The sequence below is a fragment of the Equus asinus genome, chromosome 8, assembly GCF_041296235.1.
Source record: "Equus asinus isolate D_3611 breed Donkey chromosome 8, EquAss-T2T_v2, whole genome shotgun sequence".
Lineage (NCBI taxonomy): Eukaryota > Metazoa > Chordata > Mammalia > Perissodactyla > Equidae > Equus > Equus asinus.
The window spans coordinates 12,788,211-12,810,920 of NC_091797.1; the positions used below are offsets into that span (position 1 = coordinate 12,788,211).

General features: G+C 39.7%; 1 long non-coding RNA gene across 1 annotated transcript; it reads left to right on the plus strand.

Moving 5' to 3' along the window:
- The first annotated feature begins 1,209 nt into the window (after positions 1-1,209).
- On the plus strand, positions 1,210-22,679 carry LOC139045817 (uncharacterized). Its single transcript, XR_011504929.1, has 3 exons — positions 1,210-1,375; positions 11,756-11,836; positions 20,608-22,679. It is a non-coding gene; the product is annotated as an uncharacterized lncRNA (long non-coding RNA).
- Positions 22,680-22,710: the final 31 nt, after the last annotated feature.

A 22,710-nucleotide genomic window follows, 5' to 3' on the forward strand; every position in this document is an offset into this window, starting at 1 on the left:
CAATGAAGAATATACAACTATGTACTGGGGGGTTTTGGGGAGAAAGAAGGAAAAAAAATAAAATCTTTAAAAAACATCCTTTAAAAAGAAATCCACTAAAGTGCAGGAAAGACATTAATTAGAATTTCAGTTTAATTTTCATCATAGCCTTTTATATTTCAATTTTTCTACATATGTGTCTTATAATTGACATAATGCATTAGTGCAGTATTAGGTATATAATTTATAAATAAATAAACACACGTATATTGAGTTTGCATGCTCAAAAATGATGATAGGAGTATCCTTTTGAAAGATTTAGCCCACGGAGACAGACAAGAAATTGCCCCTTTTCCTTGCCCACCTGTTTTTCTATCCTAGAGCACAGTGCCATCTAGTGGTGTCTGAGAAAATGCATTCAGGATATTTCAGTAATTTTTGTAAGAAAAATGTTCTTGTCATTCAGTTCATAAGACAAATAAATAATAACATTCTAAATAAGTTACACACGGTTTTAACTCTATCATGGGAAACTATGATAGCGTATTTCTGTAGTTTCCTGCAGCTGCTTCTAGACTCTTTTCCTCAGTCCCCCTTAAAGGTAGATGCGCATAAAGCCACCAGCCTTTCTTCCCCGCCTGGTGCATACTTCTCTCTCCCGGCCTGCCTTCCCTGCCTCTGGACGCTTCTCCTGAGCGCACCGGCGAGATGGCTGCAGCCTCCTCTGCACTTCGCACCTACCTCCCTTCGAGCGCTAGCCCCGCTGACTTCTAATGATCTGCTTCCACGTCCATCTCCCTAGTCTATTAACTTCTAAAGAAGCACTGTCCGGTGGAAAGATAATATGAGCCACATGTATCATTTTAAATTTTCTAGTAACCACACTTTAAAAAGTAAAAATAAACAGGTAAAATGTATCTTAATAATATATTATATTTAATCCAATATGCCCAACATATTATCACTTCAACGTGCAATCAATGTAAAAAATTACTAATGAAATATTTGCCATTCTTTAGTTTTCATGTTAAGCCTTCAAAGTCCGGGATGCGTTTTACATTTACAGCTCATCTCCCTTTGGACTAGCCACATTTCCAATACACCACAGCCACATGTGTCCAGTGGACCGTAGTGAACAGCGCATTTCTACATGCAGGTCTGGCATCTCCTGGCACTTAGTAAATATTCAATGAATGCTTCAGAAATAAGTAACTTTAAGCTAACAATGCCACTGGATGTTCACTGGGAAAATCTGCCCTCTGTATGTCACTCATTCGACCTCCGTAAATAAATGTCACGAAGAATCTACGAACAAGTCTCTCCTGTAGGAGAAAAGAAGACGAGTCTGGAAAATCATGTCAACTGCCAATTTTTGTTCTAAAGACTCCTTTTAGAGGTAAGTTGTATACAAATGTATTTCAACCTATTTAAATAATTGTCTTGAAATTAGCAATTGTTAGATTCCTAATTATGTGCTCAGATATCTCCTATAATATTCAACACATTTTTAATCACTTCTTAACTGTCTTCTCACCCTGCTAGCACAGACCACTCTCTAAAGACAAAGACCACTCTCTCTCGGTCATTGTCATACCCTCAGGGCCTATCTTGACGGCTGGCACAGCCAAGCATTCTAAGAGTAGATTTGTTGATCTGGAAAATTTGAAAGTTTGGATCAATGTACCATTTTTCTCTGGACTTGTGAGTTTCACCTATTTTCATTCATTTAAAAACATGGAGTTCTTAAATCTATGTGCTAAGTGTTTGAAGCAGGGAAGTTTACAAAATATGGCTCCTGCCTTCAGTCTAATGCACAACAAAATTCAAAGTTTAATCCCAGCTCTGGACTCTCCTTCCCAGACTAGCCCAATGCGGAGCATTCATGATGACAATGGACGCCTTGTGGATGCCTTTAGCATTGCCGTCTACCACACTCTCTCTTGCACACTCTTGTGAGCTTCTTAACAACCCAGGGAAGAAGGTCATCTGGGTGTTGCTTCCCCTTCTTTAGGCTCCAAAAAGTTTAATAACCCACTGAGGGTCAAAATATTAATAAGTAACTGAACCAGTAGTAGAAGCCAAATATTTTGACTCTTAGAACATGTTCCTCTTATTATGGCTCCACCGCTGACCTTTGAGAAAACATTTTCCAAGTCATCTAATCTTTAGTTTATTATTGTCTTGTATTTAAAATGAACTGCTTCTTGTTTTTCTTTAACTTTTTTTTTTGGCTGGGAAAGATTCTCCCTGAGCTAACATCTGTTGCCAATCTTCCTCTCTCTCCCCCTTTTTTCCCTGCCCAAAGCCCCAGTACATAGTTGTATATTCTAGCTGTAAGTCCTTCTGGTTCTTCTATGTCAGCCGCCACCACAGCATGGCTACTGACAGATGAGTGGTGTGGTTCCACGCCCAGGTACCGAACCCAGGCCACCAAAGTGGAGCATGCCAAACTTTAACCACTAGTCTATCAGGGCTGGCTTTTTAATTTGGATCTTATATGTTTAGTACATGGGGACAAAAGTAAGGCAACTCCTCCAGAACTCTGAGTATTAAACCACTGATGCCAATACAGAACAAATAAGATTGACAATCTGCAAAAATCATCTAGACACAGTGATCAGGGCCATCATGTGCTGATGGGCAGGCTGGGCACTGTACAACCTTGCAAGTGTCAGTTGGGTGTACAACTTGCAAACCACACCTGGCAGCCTTGGAGGTGATTACCTACCAGGTCAAGACAGGGAAAACAACCATGGAAATCAAATCTAGGTCTGATAGAGTGTAAACAAAGGCTGAGTGTTATCAAAAGTTCCAAGATGTCTGAAAGAAGAATGTGTGGCTGAAGGAGGTGGGCCTCGGTGGATCTGGCCTTCACAGCTAGAGGGTGAATGCCTCCAGGGCAGGAACCAGGCCCAGGTTGTTTTTACACCCAACGCTGTGCCCTAATAGGTCTAATTCATTGCCAAAAATAAATAGTAATTTATTTCCTTAAAAGTCTGTGTATGTCTCCAAGGGCTTTGCAAGAGGCAAATTTTACACGGGTTCATAATAATCGTGAAATAAGTACGAGGAGTTCGTTTTACTTAATAAAGTGCTTGAAAAATACCAGAAAATGCTATTAGACACTCAGTTGGCTTATCATTTGAGACCCATGTGCACTTTTTAAAAGTGAATGGCTCTTAAGAAAGACAGTTATACTCATTTTGCATAGCCTTAAAAATAATTAAAGTAATCTCCAAAAGCTTCTGAAGACGTTTATTCAATGAAGAGAAAAAATCAAGAGCTCCAAGTCATGACTCAGCTGTAAGTGAGCGTGTGATATAAGTCAGCGGGTTAAAGACATCTTCTGTCACACCTCTGCTTCTTGGCCTCTTCCTGGTACGCCAGGCATTTTTGTTGAATTTTCCTTGAACAGTCCGAGAACACAGAAAAATTTCATCAAACTTTCCTCCCACAACTCACACCTGACTTCAAAAGAAAAAAAAACAGTGGAAGAGTAATTGCATTTTCAACGCTAGTCATTCAGCTGCGACTTCTAGCATCAAGGCTGGTTAGTTCTCATTTGCTGACACGCGGGCCTTACCCAGGTTCACTTTCCACCCACCACAGAGAACCGGGAGAGACGTGCAGGCTCACTGAGCCCTCTTCGCTTTTCAGACTTTGACATGGCACAATTTGTGAGATGCTCAGACTCCACTGAGCCTGAGCAGTGGGGCCAGGACATTGGCTCACCTCCTGATGTGGACCTTTCCTTTGGTTGTGACTTAGTCAAATCTGATTTTGAAACTATCTTTTCAATTAATGAAAATTAGTTATATCATCTCAGGAAGAAAAAAAGCCTCCATAATCCATTCATCTCATACATTCAGCGTTTATTTAAGCACACAGCTGTCTGCTAAGCCTTGTGGAGCATGCATAGAAGATATGGACTCTGCCTTTAAGGGGCACACAATTTAATTAGAAAGGCAACTCCTGTAAAAATGTGCACACACAGAGAGAGCAGTTGAAGTCAGTGCACACTGAGAGGCAGTAATGGTGGATAAGAGTTCAGATTCTGGGCCAGACAGTTTGGATTCAAATCCTGGGTCTACCATCCTGTGACTTTGGGTAAATTACTTAACCCGTCTGTGCCTCTGTTTTCTCTGTAAAATGGAGGTGGTCACTTTACTTACTTCATCTGATTGTGTGATGAAAAAATGAATTAAGAATGGCTTAGAATACTGCTGAGCACAGAGTAGGGCTCAGCTCAATAGAGAGTAGCTGTTATATAATTAGGAGCCGAATATATGGAACAGCAAGTGCTTGCAAAGTTCAAATAAGGGAGAGAGCCAGCCCTGATTGCCTAGTGGTTAAAGTTCAGCATGCTCCACTTTGGTGGCCCAGGCCAGTTCTCTGGTGCAGAACCGCACCACTTGTCTGTCAGTAGCCATGCTGTGGCAGCAGCTCACACAGAAGAACTAGAAGGACTTACAACTAGACAACTATGTACTGGGGCTTTGGGGAAGGAAAAATAAAGAGGAAGATTGGCAACAGAGGTTAGCTCAGGACGAATCTTTCCCAGAAAATATTTAAGAAAAAAAAAGACTTTAAAAATTAAAATTTCAAACAAGGGAGAAATTGCTGCGGGTTGGTTGATCAGAAAACATTATCCAGAGGAAACATTGGCATCTGAAGCAAGATTTGAAGAAGAAGATAAGAGCCAGAGGAAGAGGAGAATTCAAAGAACCAGACATAAGACAACCTAGTGAGAACAATATTTTTTTCACTGGAAAATACGGGGAGATGAGGTTGAAGGATGGACAGCCCATTGTGGAAGGGCCTAGCACCTGAACAAGGATCGTAGATTTTACCCTTTGGATGACAGGAAGCCCCTGAGGCTTCCTGAGCAAGAGAATGACAGAATAAGAGGAGAGTCTTTGAGAAGGTTAATTCTGCACCACTTGGAAATGAGGCTTGCGGGTGAAGAGAGACTCAAGGCAGGGAAACCATTCATGGAACAACTGCAATGATCTGGGTGCAAGGGGAAGAGAAATGAACAAGGCTGAGAGTCAACAGAGAAGCTTTCCTGAAAGAACTATCAACTGGCCTAGGTGACAGGTTAGAGATGAGAGAAGGAGTTGGTTGATGGTATAAGTGACAAAAAGAATGATGGTGCTAGTGACACAAATAGGTAAATCAGGAGGGCTGATCCTTTTTTGGACCGAGGAAGAGGAGACCAGAATTCCCTTCCAGATATAAAGACTTTGAGGTAACAGGACAACATCCAAAAAGAAATCTTGTAAGGGCAGATGGAGATATGAAATTGTTATAGAAAAGAGATCTGAGCTGGAAAAATAGGTTGGGGATTCTCAGATCATGGGAGCCAGAAGAAAGGATGGATTCACAGAGCAGGATTAACAGATACTAAAAATTAATGGATACTGAGAAAAAGAGACACAGAAGAAAGAGCACAACTTCTTCAAGGAAGGAGTTTTGTCCTTTTTTTCCCTACCACATCGGCCACAATGGAGAGGTACTCAAAATGCTAACGGATGACAATTGATGCTGAAGCTTTGGTCTAAATCTATAAAGGAATGTGTCAGGGAAAGACTCTGAAGTGACAGTCAGGAGAGCAGGGAGTCCCGTAAAGCAGGGGTACCATCTTAACAACAGAGGGTCCCTTCCAGCTCCACAATTCTCCATGACTCTGCTCATCTCTAGGTGTGTTATTGCAGAAAACTTTAGTCATTCTTTTGGCATTATTTTTACTATTTAGTATTCCTTAAAAAAAAGTTTAATTTTTTAAAGTATAGGAAAATGTATTCAAGAAGCTTCTAAGACATCTGTCTATAGGGAAAGCCTTCATTTTAACAATTTTCAAGGAAAATGTAGATATTATAGGTAATTTATATAGATATTTATAAATACAAGTATATTCTATTTATGAGGAATTTACATATTTCAAGGAGAAAAATCAAATGCATACCAATATTTTTCATTTCTATTTTTAATACATAGGATGCCTAAAGCAACAAATTACTCCTTTTTGGAAAAAAATGCCTAAATTCTTTCCATAAATTCTAAAAATACTCAGACATTTCATTTCTTTAGTCAGCCAGTCAGGGAATACTAAATGTGTTGGGGAATATATCGGTAAGGAAAAACAGAGTACATCTGTCTCTACACAGAGTAATGGTGGATTTGTTTTCCTTTGGCATCTTCTTCTTCGTTCTCCACTGCTCTGCACAAGTTGGTTATGTATAACTGACTTCTATTGAAGACTCGTGACTGAGGGAGGGATATATTTTTTTAATTTTTTATTCTTTTTTTATTGCAGTAACAATGGTTTATAACACTATATAAATTTCAGGTGTACATCATTATATATTTCGATTTCTGTATAGATTGCAACATGTTCACCACCCAAAGACTACTTACAATCCGTCACCATACACATGTGCCTGATCGCCCCTTTGTACCTCCTCCCTGCCCCTCTTCCCTGCTGGTAACCACCAATCCAGTCTCTGATTCTGTGTGTTTGTTTGTCATTGTTTTTATCTTCTACGTATGAGTGAGATCATATGGTATTTGACTTTCTCCCTCTGACTTATTTTGCTTAGCGTAATGCCCTCAAAGTCCATCCATATTGTCACAAAAGGCCAGATTTCATCATTTCTTATGGCTGAATAGTATTCCATTGTGTATATATACCACATCTTCCTTATCCATTCCTCCCTCGACGGGCACCTAGGTTGCTTCCAAGTCTTGGCTATTGTGAACAATGCTGCAGTGAACATAGGAGTGCACATATCTTTACACATTTGTCTTTTCATGTTCTTTGGATAAATACCCAGCAATGGAATAGCTGGGTATTTGTGGAATATGGTAGATCTATTTTTAGTTTTTTGAGGACTCTTCCATGGTGGCTGCACCAGTTTGCACTCCCACGAGCACTGTATGAGGATTCTGAGGGAGGGATATTACAACATAGAAAACTCACAACAGAATATCACACATCGTCATTCTTAGTTCTTCGGTTATCACTATCTCTTGGGAATTTTCACCAATCTCTTCCCCCTCAGCCCTCACCTTCTGCCATGCAGCTGAGCTCCTCTCCTCTCTGCAGAAACTTCCTGTCTGCCTGCCCTTCTCAGGGAGAGTGAACTGTTTTTTCTACCTACCAGTGTAAAATTAAAAAGTCCTCTTTCTTCACTACACTGAGCCATTTCATCTTCAGCTCCTTCCCGAGCTTGTCTTAACCTGTCTATGCTCCAACTGTGGTTCTCAAATTTGAGCGTGTGTCAGCATCACCTGCAGGGCTTGTTGAAACAGAGACTGCAGGGCCCCACCCCCAGAGTTTCGGATTCAGTAGGTCTGAGGTGGGGCCTGAGAATGTGCATTTGTAACTAATTCCCAGGAGATGCTGATGTTGCTGGTGATCTGCCGCACTCTGGAAATCACTGCTCTAAAGTCTTTTAAACAAGTTTTCCTAATAATAGAATCACCCACGAACTCCTCGCTTCATCATTAGCCATGCAAAGGGAGAACTGAACGTTTAAATTGAAGTTCTTCTCTATCTTGGACCTGGGTAGGACAATCTTCCCTAGTAACATTTTCTGAAAAGGGAAGCCATCCTTAAAACATTGTTCTGCCCTCTGTTCAGAGCATTCCTGTATTGAGGATTCTGACTCCATCTTTTGATGTTTGACTGCTGGCAGCTCTCAAACCTCACCACTCCCTCTTCCCCCGTGCCAGCGCCTGAGCAAGACGATAAGAAAACAGGATAGGAGAGAGATTCAAATCATGCAATCCTCTTTGCACATGAACCCTCACCCCAGCCCAGCCCCTAACCACAATAAAAACCCGGCCAGGCTCCTTTCCTTGTTCTGTCAAAGCATTTTGGACCTGCTTAAGAGGCTGCCCTGCTCCCCACAGAAATCCCCAATATGTGAGTAATAAACCATCTCATACCCCTTTGGTGTGTATGGCGTCATCAGTCTCGACATCTGAACCAGACTTTGAGTGGGGGCCGCTCCTGCTTTTGCAGGGTGATCATAACAATTCTCCCAGGGCTTGAAGGTTTCTTCCTTTTCCTTTTACATTTAGAGAACCTATGAAAAATCATCCTAGGCAACCGTATAGGTAGAATTAAGTAAAAGTTTACATATGGAATTTGAGATGCCCCACTCCAGGCTACTGGAAACTGGGTACAGATATTCCAGAAAGAAAATTAGAAGTAAGTACTCTAGAAATTCACACCAGCCCAAGAGAAAAGCTCTAAAGATGCTGACATGACCAGATTGCCTTACAAGACAGACCATGGCAACCAGCCTCCTTAGTAGGCTTCCAACCAGGCTTTTAATGCCCTACTAATAAATGAGCAGTCAGATAAGGATCATCAGACATTTGAGGGAAGTATCTCATAGGAAAGACAGAGACCAAAGCAAATAATAAGAAAAAAGTAATTTATAGGAGACAGATATAATGCAGGAAGCAAAAAAAACTCTTCGACAACTATTATTAACATCCTCAAAAAGAGAAAAGAACATATTGTATCCATGAAGTAAGAACGGGACACTATTTTTTAAAAAGTATATGGGGCCTGCGCCAGTGGCGTAGTGGTTAAGTTCACGCACTCTGCTTCGGCAGCCCGTGGTTCACCAGTTCAGATCCCAGGCGCAGACCTATATACTGTTCGTTCGTCAAGCCATGCTGTGGAGACATGCACACAGAAGCACTAGAAGGACTTACAACTATGATATACAACTATGTGCTGGGGCTTTGGGGCAAAAAAACCAAGAGGAAGATTGGCAACAGATGTTAGCTCAGGGCCAATCTTCCTCACCAAAAAGCAAACCTTGAAAAAATAAATAAATAAATTTTTTAAAAGTATATGCAGAGAACAAAAAGGAGCTCTGAGAAACCAAAAATATATAGCAGAAATGAAAAACTTAGAAGGAAAAAGAAATATTCCAGAAACTAAAATAAAAAGATGAAAATAGAAATGGAAAAAAAAAGAAAATTAGAAAAGTCCAGTAGGTCAAAGATCCAAATAACAGAAAATCCGGAAAGAGAGAAGAGAGAAAAAAAGAGAGCAAATAATCAAGATAATAATAATAATTTAAAAAATCCCCATAGTTGAAGGAAACTAGTTTTCACATTGAAAGGTGCACCAGGTCCTAATATGATAGATGAATATAAACCTACATGAAGCCATATCCTTGTGAAATTTCAGAACATGAAAGTAGAGAAGATCCTAAAACCTTCAATATTTTTTTTCAAACAAAACATCAAAAATCTGAATGGCATTATATCACCCAACAGAAACTCTGGAAACTAGAAGCCAAAATTATTAAGGAAAAAGATTTCCAACCTAGAATTACATATCCAAACTATTGATTAAAAGTTAGAGTAAAATAGGGGCTGGCCCAGTGGCATAGCAGTTAAGTTCACACATTCCGCTTTGGTGGCCCAGGGTTGGCCAATTCAGATCCCAGGCGCAGACCTACCCACCGCTCATCAAGCCATGCTGTAGCAGGCATCCCACATATAAAATAGAGGAAGATGGGCACAGATGTTAGCTCAAGGCCAATCTTCCTCAGCAAAAAGAGGAGGATTGGCAGTGGATGTTAGCATGTTAGCTCAGGGCTAACCTTCCTCAAAAAAAAAAAAAAAAAAAAAAGAGTGAAATAAAAAATATTTTCTGGTAATGTAAGTCTGAAAAAACCTTTTCTGAAATACACTTTTCTCAGAAAACTACCAAAGGATATGTTCCACCAAAACAAGGAAGTAAACCAAGAAAAAGGAAGACAAGGAATCCAAAAACCAAGTAATCCAACATAAGAGTGAAAAAATCACTAGGAAGATGGTACAGGGAGCTCCCAAGATTATTCTGAAGCTGATCTTGAGAGCAACTAGGAGAGTTTAGAACCAGCTGGAAAGCACGAAGATGGATTTCTTCAAGACGGTGACTAGATAGAACTTCATGCGACTGATTAAATTTAGAGAGCAGAGAGTTTGGGATTGAATTGGTGACAAGCACATAAAATAACAAAGCAAACAATTATTAACTGTGAGGAAAATAAAGCATTTTACAAGAGAGAAAAAGTAACCATAGAATGCCGCTTGCCTTATCTATAAAATAGCATTTTTATAGTCCAAATAATAATACTGAATATTGATCTAACCAAAATTCTGCTCTAGCTGTGTTAGGGGGGCAGGAGGGAGGAGGCAGGAAGTAAACATGTCTGGTGGGTCAAAAGAGAAATTATCAAGCAAGGGTATCAGTCAATATATTATGATTAAAACTGCAAAAGCTTAGTAATAATAAAGTTGTAGCAAAAGAAGTAGCAACATAAGTCTACCATATAGAGACATGGAAATAAATATCAAAAGAAATTGCCCCATTGGTTGGAAGTGGTTGTTGCTGAGGAGTGGAAAATTTGAGAGGCTGGATAGAGGTTCCCAGCGGACTGCTGTTTTTTATTGCAAGCCCTGTAGAATTGTCTGACTTCATAAATGATGTGCATGTGTAGCTTTAAATAGTTGAAATGTAAACAATTCATAATTTTTAAAAATAACTTACCTAATAAAAAATTACTAAATTAATTTTCTTTTTTTTTTTTTTAAAGATTTTTACTTTTCCTTTTTCTCCCAAAGCCCCCCAGTACATAGTTGTGTATTTTTAGTTGTGAGTGCCTCTGGTTGTGCTATGTGGGACGCCACCTCAACATGGCCTGATGAGCGGGGCCATGTCCGAGCCCAGGACCTGAACAGGTGAAACACTGGGCCGCCGAAGCGGAGCCCTCGAACTTAACCACTCGGCCACAGGGCCGGCCCCCTGATTTTCTTTTTTAATACCCATACTCCTCCCACAAAGAATTTGAGGTGACATATCAAAAAAAAATTATATATATATATAAAACTAAAAAATAAATACAAACATAGAAAAAAATCAAGAGAAAGGAGAAAAAGGAATACAAGTTTCTTAAAGAATTACCAAATCTATGGTAGCTTTCTTGTCACTTTATTTCCTCAATTGAAAGAAATGAAAACATAACAGCTACCATGATTTTGTGCAGGGTGTTTGTTTAATTTTGTTTTGTTTTGCAGGAAGGAGATGTCTGTAACTCTTTTCAGATGTTAAAAAGGTGTTCTCATACTTTGAAAAGCTGAGAACCACTGAGCTAGAAAATTGTTTCTGACTCACAATTTCGAGCTGATCTACTTTTGAAAAGTGAATTTATGTCGTTAATGTTCGCATATCAGCTCTGCTTCTCCCCAAGGACGACCACAGAAAGCAGAGGCAGTTATTTTCCTGTAAGCCTGGGGGCGTTTTGAAAATGTATCTACATAAGTGGAATGTCTGTGCTAATGCTACTGATCCCGGATGAATTTCTGCAAATGGGAATATCTGTGAATCTATTCCTCTGGGAAACAGCCATTTTTCACCCCTGCTGTGCTTTCTGCTTGTCTACATTACAGATGTAAAACCTAGGAAACTGGCAAGGGTTTCTGTTTTTTAAAAAATATATTCAAATTACCATTAGGTACACATTTGCTCTTAATAAATAGTGTGCCATGTTTTGTATTTTCTAGCATTTGCATTTATTAAACGAGAAGCTTAATGAACTTTGTAAACAACCAAGTCGTGAATTTGGGTAAGAAAGTTCTCAGGTTTTTTGGTTGTAAGTTATTTTCTTTTTTAACACGTATTTTTTTTTTTTTTTACAAATAGCTATAATTTACCTAGAATGAAATTCACCAAAACATTAAGGAAATTATTTTCTTTGTGCAGAATGGCATATTCTAAAATGAGAGCAGATGGGAAGGGGACGTCAAGAGTGCGATGCTGTGAATGGCCAAGTGGCTCTGCCAGGTAGGTATTTGAATATGGGGATCTGAGGCTCTGCAGAGAGGGTAGGGCTGGAGATATACATTCGGATGTCAGCATCATAGAGGTTGCGTTGAAAGCCAAGGGGATACATCCGGTCATCGAGAGTGAGAGAACACAGAGAGGAGAGAAAAGTCCAAAAGACTGAGGGCTAAAGAAATGGAAAACTTAGCTGTCAGATGAAAGAGAAGATGCCCACATCAGAGAGGCAGGAGGAAACTAAGAAACCGTGATGCCCAGAAGCCAAAGGAAGGTTCAGGGTATTTCATGAAAAAAGAATATTGGTTCTTAGATTCACCAGGAAGAAGAGTAGGAATCGTCACCATATTTGGCATATGTACCAAGTATGTTAATAAATAGTGTTGGGGGTTGGTAATCATCAATTTATAATGCTGCTATTCTGCCTGATTGTGATGCCCTCCAACAAGGTCAGGTGCAGACAGAAAGTAAAGAGACAGTTGGGTTCCTTCAGTGTCAGGGTTGGCCAGATGAATGAGATAAAAGAAGGCAGGGTGAGAGGAAGGAAGGTATTTGCAAGAGAATGATTATAATACTGGATTATGGAATCTGCCCGGAAGGGAACAAAGTCAACACATTGGGGGCCTGTCTGGCATTCAGAATAGCCCAACAATAAACATCTTTTGCACATAAATCCTTCTTCACGTTTTTATAATTTTTCCTTAGGATAGATTGCTAAAAGTAGAATTATGAGGTCAAATGGTACGAATTTTTCAAGTTATCGATGCATCTTGCCAAATTGCTTTCCAAAAAGCTTATATCATCTTAAACTGATCAACAAAGTATCACACTGCCAATCTGCAAAAGCTCTAGGCAGCTGCATTATAATCTACAAGGAGAAGGTTTGATTGATATTGAAACTTCATTGTCTCTAAAACTGAGCAAATAGCTCCCACACTTCCTTGATCTCCTACCCATGCATCCCTCTCTTTCTTGATTTCTTTAGTTTTCATTCAGTAGAAATTAACCTTTTTCACAGGCAGTAATTACATTTCAATTCAAAATCCTTCAAGTAACTGTAAATACTTCATTCAAAGGAAAATCTGAACCAAAATTTTTTTTAAAATTGTAACACAAAAAAATTTAGTTTAGTTTCATTCCAGCAACAAAAACGCTGTCCCTTTTCTGTTCCCTCTTCTTGTCCCTCCGTCTCCTTCTCCCTCTCTCTCTCTCTTTCTCTCATCTCTGGTCACTAAGAATTTCATAAAGAAGTAACAAAAGGTTATTCTCTCTTTTCTTCTCTCCCTTGTAGTTAAGTCAGCATTTTTCTAAGCAACCTAAAGCCTTTTGCAGAGGTCCTTGTGTCCAGAGTTTATTCCTGAGAGGAGAAAACAAACACTATAGAAGTGAGGCCACCATGTAAGTCAGCCCACGCATGGATTTCTGAAAGGTTTATATAAAACTTACTAATACAGTGATGTTCTCTATATTTATATGGTGCTCCTTTAAATGATTGCCAGTTCTAGGGCTTGAATAACTTGAGAGAAAGATCCTTGTTTCCTGCAGTTTCTTTAATGATCTATGAAACTTGAGGATAAGAGGACTTAGACACCATATAGATATAAATCTCTTAAAGATTTAGAGACTAAAGTCCTGAGCAGCTAAGCCACCTACCTCAGGACACACAGCCAGTCAGTAATAGATCTCAGACAAAGATGTACCCACCGTCTCCTGAGCCAGTTCCACCCTTACGATCTCCAGATTAGACAGATGCACGCCAAGTGATAGACAAGTAAAGATGTGTATCTGTGTATAAGTGGAGGCAAAGCGCCAATAACCTCAACATAAAATTCTCTATATGACACCATCCAATTAAGAAAATTTCATTTTTGAAGACCAAAAATAACTAGCAGTTTCTAAATATGTGGGTCCGTAGAAATCAATCGTAGTGGGTAAATTATATATTTAAACTCACACACCACAGCACATGCATACACCAACACCCCATGAGGCCATCTGCCACATCCAAGGATGCTTCTAAGTGGCAAGATGGCAACATATTTCCAAACAGATTGCTTCACCTTTAAGGATTGCTACATTCGCTTGTCACTCACGGGATGAAAGTGACCTCGAGTGTCTCCAGAGCTGCGGCTGGAACCTAATGCGACCCTGCTGAAAGTAGAAATCAGAGAAATCATTCTCCTTCTGTCAGTCACAACCAAAATCCTCTCTTTGCATGTAACTTCTTCAGTTTCTCATGAACAACTTTCCAGGGATTTCTTTGGTCACTGCAGGTGACTCCAAGAGCCAAGAGATCACCAAGAGAGCTTTGGATTTTAAGAGGAAAAATAAATGACAAAGAACCTCTAAAATGAGGCTAAAGCAGAGCGATAACATTCATCTAAAATGTATCGCTCACCCTTTTGGAGAATATCTTTAACAGACTATTTTCATTTCTGCCCTTTCTTCAGCCATTCTGAAGTTGCCAGCACTGCAACCCTCCCAAATGGTCCCCTTGCCATAGCTTCACCCTGTCCTGAGTGGAGATGCAGGTGAAGCTATTTCCATAACACATTCGAGTTCAAAGGTTTACCTGGATTTTTAAAAAGTTTAGAATACAGAAGCAAAGAAACGAAAAAAAGGTAAACTTCTTATAAATAGAACTTATTGTTCCTTCAAACCATTCAAAGAGACAGTGATTTTGGGGGGATTCTGATGACTCTGTCTGTAAAATTTTTAAACCTAGAGTTACCAAAATAAGAGGCAATCTACAAAAACAATCAGTAAACAGTTTTAAAAGCGAGGCAATGGTGAGAATAATGAATAATTATAGCAAAAAATTTCTTTGGGATACATAGAAAAAATTTTAAATCACTATAAAGAAAGCACTTTTATTTGCAAAAGCAATGTCCTGTAAGAAACAATACTACATCAACTGGCTGTATAAGATCAAAGAAGAAGAAGATAATCTCCTGAGCAAATCCTCCAGGGTACGCTCCAGTATTCGATCAAGCACTGGAAATGCAAACCAAACTTAAAATATAAATACAAAATTGTTTAAAGGCACAAAGAGGAGCACACCACGCACAAATAGTATATTATCAAGGGATATTCTTAACTCCTCTGCATACAAATATTTTTGCCATTATTTCACTGGCATTCATGGGACTTGTTCGATTAATTCCAGCGGTTAAATGATATCCTTTCCCCCCTCCACTCCCTTCCTGATACTGAGAATAGAAAAGTCTCTTAACAAGTCTATCTGCAGGAAAGCGCGTCTGGATGGTACCATGGCAACACGCTATCAAACACAAAGGGAACCGGGCCTGAGAGTATGAGGGGAAGCAGTGCAACCCACCAGCCAGGGGGAAAAGAACTCAAAGTGATAGCTGGGCAATATTATCACCTTCATAGCTCACTTTTTTGGACCAGAACTAGAAGCACATTTCTTTAGTTAGTATTTAATTTTATAGCTGCAAAGAGAAAAGCCTAAAACTACTTATTTTTAAACCTAGTATATTTTATTTTAAAGGAAACCCTCTCTTAGATTCTCACGTAGCAGCTCTAGCTCCTCATCTTGCTCTAGACTGACTCGTCCTGCCATTTTTCATTAGCTGAGCTGAGCTTGTCCAAAAAAACATGAAAATTTTCCTTTTCCTGTAATGAGCCCCACTGGGAGCTTGGCAAGTTAGCTCTTAGATTTCAGCAGCCTCTTCTCTCCTGAGAGGAAAGACGGGACCAGGTGATTGACCTCCTCACTAATATGGGCCTACAGGGAGTGTACTGACGCCAGTCCCAGCTGAGGACAGGGCCGGGAAGAGTTTAGAAGGCTTACAAAGAAGTGCCTATTTAATAGAAGTGGAGATGTCTGATGTCTCTTACTCTGAGAAGGGGCAAAAAGGAAAAGAATTCATTGATCACACACAAAAAAGTTCATTTTGCCATTTTTCAGAAGCCATCTTTTAGAAAATTTCCTTCATGGCCATTTAATCCCTTGATAATAGTTATAAAATACCTGAAATTATATTGTGCAATAGAGGAATTAAAAATGTCTTCCCCGACCTTAGAAGGGTTAATGGCATTTCTTCACTCAACCTGAAGTCATTGAGCATTGACTGTGTGCTGAGCCCTGCCCAGAATTGGTGATACAGTGGTGACAAGGACATTGGGAAATTTGTGTGGGTCAGTATCCTCCAACAACCCCACATCGGGGCATTCTTACCAGCTGACACCCCTCTTTGTATATGAAACACTGAAGTTGGGCCTCCAATGGTAAACACTCGGGCAGAGTCCGACCCACAGATTCATTACATTAAATTAGTACAAAGGAAGCCTGGCGTTCAGCAACAGCACTCTGCCACTCTGTGGCAGAACAAGAGCCACCCCAAACAACAGGCGCAGAGTCATCATCACTAAAAGAGATTGTTGATGGAACTAGAAGCACTTGGCGGTTCACGCTCAAGTGTTCCACATCCTGGTGCGGTCGTGCCACCATCAGTATGCAGCGCTTCTGGTCGCCACCAGGCAGCCCGCTCTGCTTGCCCACATTCCTTTCAGCATCAAATTGAATTCCAGTCTGTAAGACATCCCCCCAGCCCAGTAGTTTTTAAAGTGAAGACCCCTGTGCATGTGTTTTTGAAAGATCACAACACTTTAAGAAATTTAAAGTTGAGCTTTTGTCTCAAAAGTAACATTTTTTTTAACATAAGTCAACTCTAGAGAATCTGCATGGCAACCTAAAAATCCAGTATGCTCTGAGCGGTCTCACTCTTGCAGTTACATTTATGATCATGTGGACGCCCAGGGAAGGCCAAACATCAGAACAAATGAAGGTCTGTCTTGAGTTCAACGAGGGAAACAATGGTAGAATTGAGCTGTCTTCGTCTAAACCTCTGAAGTCAAAAGAACCCACAGCATTTGTCCAGAACATATTCCTTAGATCTTGTATTTTTCCTATCATTTTGCAAAAGTTCATTAACAATCAGTTTAATAAGTAAATATTCAGTGGATTAATTTTTCTTTTCCTATTTTTTTTTCAGTTTTACGGAATTGTGGTTTTTGGTGCACTACTAAATTAGCTCATACAAATAACAGATGTGTGGTTAAAACACTTATTGTTGAAAAAGAGAAAATAATGGCAGGAATCATGATGGTGACGTGGAGGATGGTCCACCATGCTCTAAATCAAAAGAATCAGGTCAACACATACACATCTCTCCCCCGAGTTAAACCAACTACCTGCCACTGAATGTTAACTCATCAGCACCATCTGCCACCTTAATGTCATTCACGGGCTTTTAGACAGGCAACTTAGTGTAATTAAGCACACATTCTCTGAAGCCAAACTGCCTGGGCTCAAAGTAAAGCTGTGACACTTAATAGCTGAGTGGCCTGTGTGCCTCAGTTTCTCCTCTGTAAACCAGATGCAATCAGAGTAAAATCTGCTTCTGTGATCATTAAATGAGCTAATAGATACAAAGCACGGAGACCATACCCACGCAGAGGAAAAGCTTTGCAAGTGGATCATTATCCATTTCACACAGTATTGTTTATCTAACTATATTATAAATTTGGTTTGGTTTTATCGTTATATAACATTTATAAACATAAGGAGTATATAAGTTTTTATTTTTTATCTATTAATTAATTTTAAATCAAAATAAATATTTTATATATTAATTAAATTTAAATCAAAATATTGTTTAGGGGCTGGCTCCGTGGTTGAGTGGTTAAGTTCGCGTGCTCCACTGTGGCGGCCCAGGGTTCAGATCCTGGGCACGGACATGGCACCGCTCGTCAGGCCATGTTGAGGCGGCATCCCATATGCCACAACTAGAAGGACCTGCAACTAAGATACAAAACTATGTATCAGGGGTTTGGGAAATAAAGCAGAAAAAAAAAAAAAAGATTGGTAACAGTTGTTAGCCCAGGAGCCAATCCTTAAAAAAAAAAAAAAGGAAGATTGGCAACAGTTGTTAGCCCAGGTGCCAATCTTTAAAAAAAATATATATATTGTTTAGTCATCATGGGTGAAGAAGAATTTTTTTTTAAGAGTTGTATGTACCACTCAAATTTAAAAAATCTTTTCCCAGCTATTTCTTATCCCCTATACCTCACATCATGCATAAGGAAGGTAGCATATTCTAGTTTCTGGGGAAACAATGTGATTTCTCTATCAAAGACAACGTTGATGAAAAATAGCTGGGGGTAAAGTTGATAGCTAGGGTTCTTCAGGCAGTTTCATTCCTGGTACCTCCCAAATTAAACCAATTATGGGCCCCTATGACCCCGCTGGGGTTTTGAAATAGGATACACTGAAGGGGCCCTCACAGCTTCTAACAGAAAAGTTCCCGATGGACACGAGCAGTCAGGTTTCTTCTGCTTCCCAGCTCCCTGGGAGGAAAACAGCCATAGCCAACACACTGAGTTTGTATCTCGGTCATTCGAAAAAACAGGTCTACAGATCTCTGCATGTTTTGGTTCCTTCTCTGATTGGCCATGCTTTGTTACAACCAGGCAACTAGAACCCTGTGAAAGAACATGGCTCCTCCTATTGTAAAATGATTTGATTGAGAGGATGGGAGGCAGTTCCCAGGAAAAGGAGAGGCATGGGGAGGAAAAGATCCACCCACTACACTGGACCTCATACCTATCGAGACCACACTGGAGCTATAGCAGTCAAATATTGAAGCAGCATTCTGACAAAATAGGAATACTAAAAACTAATAAGAAAAGTAAAAGACCCAAACTGAAAATATAGCTTTTTAGAACATGGCTGACAGCTTAAGGTGGCAGAAAACCAGATACAAGACAGAGGAAGAAAGAGGGAGGCGCTTCCCTCTTTCCATGTTACGGAAAGACTTGCCTCTTCCCCCGGGAAACGAACAAGCCACTTGAGGTTTTGCAAGAGTCATTTTAGTAAATGACTAAGGTAAACAGAACAAAGCAATAAAAATACAAAATATTAAAATGATTAAATATACAGAAGGTAATCCTATCTCAAGCAAGGATGGGCTTCCATGAGACATGATGCTAAATTTGTCTAGATCATGATAAAAAATACTCTAGCTTGAGACGAAATTAGGTAGATACCACTTCCATGGCTGAAGGAGCTTCAATTCCTCTAAAACTACTTTTTCTATAATTAACAGATGGGCATGAGTGCCTACCATTGCTGGACCACCCAACTGGCATAGCAAGCCCAAGCTTAGAGAACCAGCAAAGAAAACAGGGACAATACAGAAATACATGGGTCAGACTGCAGTAGAGAAGGATTGAGTATTTCACAGAAATATAATCATCACAGGAAAACATCGCAAGTTGGATAGATTTTTCACCCATATTTTTCAGTTTTGTACTGTTTTATTTTGAATTACATATGGCAAATGGGGATGGGAAGCACTATGATCTTTAAGATGTTTAGAGCCTTTCAAGGCCCTATTCCATTCCATAAACCATCTATGTGGGCTCAGTGCTAGGCCCTGGGGATACAAAGATAACCTGCTGGATGAGAAAGTTTTTCTCCTATGTGACCTCACAAAGAGTTCTCTCCTGGAGTTGAAGCTGGTTCATCACTAGCTTTTCAAATCCCCACTAGGATGTAAGTCCACAAGGCACTGGACTTCATCTGCCTTGTTTATAGCTGTATCCCCTGCAACTAGAACAGTACTTGAAACATAGTGGGTGCTTGTTAAGTATTTACTGAATGAATGAATCAATGGCTGCTAATCCTTTGACCATCTTAGGAAGCTCCAAGACCCAGGCACCTAAAAGTTGTGACCCTTCTCTCTTTCTTGTCTGAGTTCTTTGAAAGATAATCACAGGCTAGGTGTGAAAACACTTTTAAACGCTGATGAAACTTGGGCTATTGCTGTTACCTAATTTCTGGCTCTTTCTCGTCATTCTCTCCTCCTAAAATCCTGCTCTCCTAGTTTCAGTTCCTTCATCTGTAATGTGAAAATAATGCCTTCTCCCTTCCCCCTTCTCCCTTCCCTGAAGGATTGCTGTAAGGATTAAAATGAGTGACATTCAAAAGTGTTTAGGGCAAAGCTTGACACGTGTAAGCACCAAATGAATAGCTGCACCTTTTATGAGGGTATTTTAGGCTTGCGACTTTAACTCCACTGCCGGTGACTCAGGGAGCTCCTGTTTCCCGTCTGGGTGTTAGTCTTCCGTGTTTCATGGGCTAGCTGTGGGTGCAGACTTCTATATTCAGTGTATTTGCTGACAAAGGAGAAGTAAGATATTCAAAAAGAATTGACAATGATGTAAGGATCTATCCTTGGCTACTTTCCTCCCCGTCCTGGCTACACTTAATTAAGAAAATGTTGAAACATATTGAAAAGTTGAAAGAATTTTACAATGGACACCAAATACCCACGACCCAGATTCTCCAATGGTGAACGTGTTTCTTTGTTTGCCTTATCACAGACCTACCCATCTGGCCTTTCATCAATCCACGTGTTTTTCTGATATACTTGAAAGTAGGTTATAAACATCAGTACACTTCACCTTAAAGGCTTTCACATATATATCATCCACTAGAATTCAGTATTTGTTCACAGTTTTTTGGTAAAATTTACATACAGTGAAATGCACAAATTCTAAGCTTACCATTTGATCGGTTTTAACAAACACGCCCACCCATGTAAAACTCTTGCTACTTTTTAGAAACTGTTTTCAGACTTACATTGTACAATAAATGAACAAGTTACTAATCATATAACTTGCATCTCAGCTTCTTGGGAGGAGGAGAATTCCTAAAAACAGGAATTATGTTGTTCTGTGTCATTTTACAGGTTGGCCAATATGATTACCTATATTTCTTGCAATTCCAAAGAATGGAATACTTACAGGTTTATGTCAAATCCTGAAATGCTGAACTCTTAACCATCATCAACTCACAAACATGCTTCTCCAGCCCAGAGAGAAATCCTTTGGAGAATATTATGAAGCTAATGAAAGGATTCACGGCAAATAAAGAAAAGATCATACAGTTCAAGATATTTTTTATCTAAATGATCAAAAAGCTGTTCCTCTAAAATCTGTGAAGCTCCAGGCTGCTGGATGCCCAACAGCTACTGACCTAATTCATTCACTGGCAAATTCAGAGAAGATTCTTTTCACATTGGTCCATTCCAGGTATAACATTGTGAACCTTAAAAATGGGTCATAACCAGAGGTCCACGACCCTTAGGAGATGGCTGATGTGCAGGAGGTCCGTGACACACCTAAAACTACATGCAAAATCCATAAGGGACCAATGCATATTTATCTGGGGAAGCTCTAAATGAGTAAACTACCATAAAAATTAAAAGCCTACACCCTAAAGGCAAGTTCAGTGACACACTGCAAGTGGGCTTAATAGGAGTAAACATAAAGAATAAAACTAAACCACTGAATCTAAGATTCACTCAAGCTTTCGATAAACAGCAAAACATACTGACTTGAATTTTTCTTCTTGCCTTTACTCTACTTATCATTGGTTACAGCTCCGTGACCAGAAAGTGTTACTACTGTTATTAACAATAATTGCATAGCACAAGCACAGGTCTTGCTGGTAAGCAGGACAGCTGTTGTAATTTCCTCTTTATAGAGGAGGAAACTAAAGTTCAAAAGGGTTAAATTGCCAACCTACATAGCTAGTGAAAATTAGAAATTAGACCACTGGTCTTCTAAAACCACACCCCAAAATTTTTCCATACAATCACAACATTACAGTCAGGCAATTGTAGAAACTAAGTTTTTTTAAAAAGGAGCATAGGAGGGATTAGACTATGGAGAGTTATCTGGAGCATGTAAGCTCCAGGTCCTGTTAAAGAGAGAGGACACCTTTATAAAGCTTCAGGGACTGCCCCTCTGCTTCCGCTGAGATTCCCCCATTAACTAGCATTCATTCAGAAAACTTCTCAAGACATTTGGCAAGGAGGCCTCCTCGTCACCTTCTCACAGTGTTGTCCTTTTCAAGTGAATCATCACCAGAATCCCATTTCCCTTTCCCCAGCTTCACACCTTTGCCATTTCCTATGAGGTGACTTAATCCTGGCTAATATACCAAGAGTATTTGTAAAATAATGAGGTTTCTGAGATTATCTCCAAAAATGTGTAATACCTAAGAAGGATGTTTAGGAAATCCAACAGAACAAGGCTGGAGGCAGATCAAAAATGAATGAAGAATTACCCCAGGACTGCACTGTGTTTGGTTTAAGCGGTTAGTGTTGGTTCACAAACTGGCTCCCCATACATGGAGGACAAGTAGAGAGTGAAGAAAGAGGCAGACCACTCCAGATTGGCAGGTGGCAGGATTAATAAGCAAGGAACTTACATATGATACTTGTCCTAAGTAGCCCCAAGACAAGATCTCCGCAGCCATCTGCTAGAATCTTAAAAGTTTCTATAGAGACCTTTACTGGGTTCAGTCATGTATCCTATCCAAATGTTCTCAACAACAGTGCATTGCTCTCTCAAGAATGCATCCTTGAAAATGGCTCCCATTGTGGGAATGGTGAGTGGAATGTACATTCCAAGGACAAGGAAGGAGGTGAGAAGCCTCCAATTGTCAGGGTCCATCTGGCAGGTCAACTGGCGGTCACATCCTCTCGATGACCTGCTCCAACACTAGAGTCAGGCTGTTCAGATCTCAATCCTAGCTTCCCCACTTAACTACTTCTATGATCCTGAGTAAGTTACCTAATCTCTCATGGCCTAAATTTCCTTATTGTAAAATAGGTAAGGTAATGGTACCTAACTCATAGGGTTATTACAAATATTGACGGAATTAATATTCATAAAGCACTTAGAACAATGTATAATATATAGAAGATGCTGTGTGTGTGTGTGTGTGTGTTTTATAATAAATTGCACTGAACAGGATCTCTGGAGTCTGTTGGAAATTTAAATAA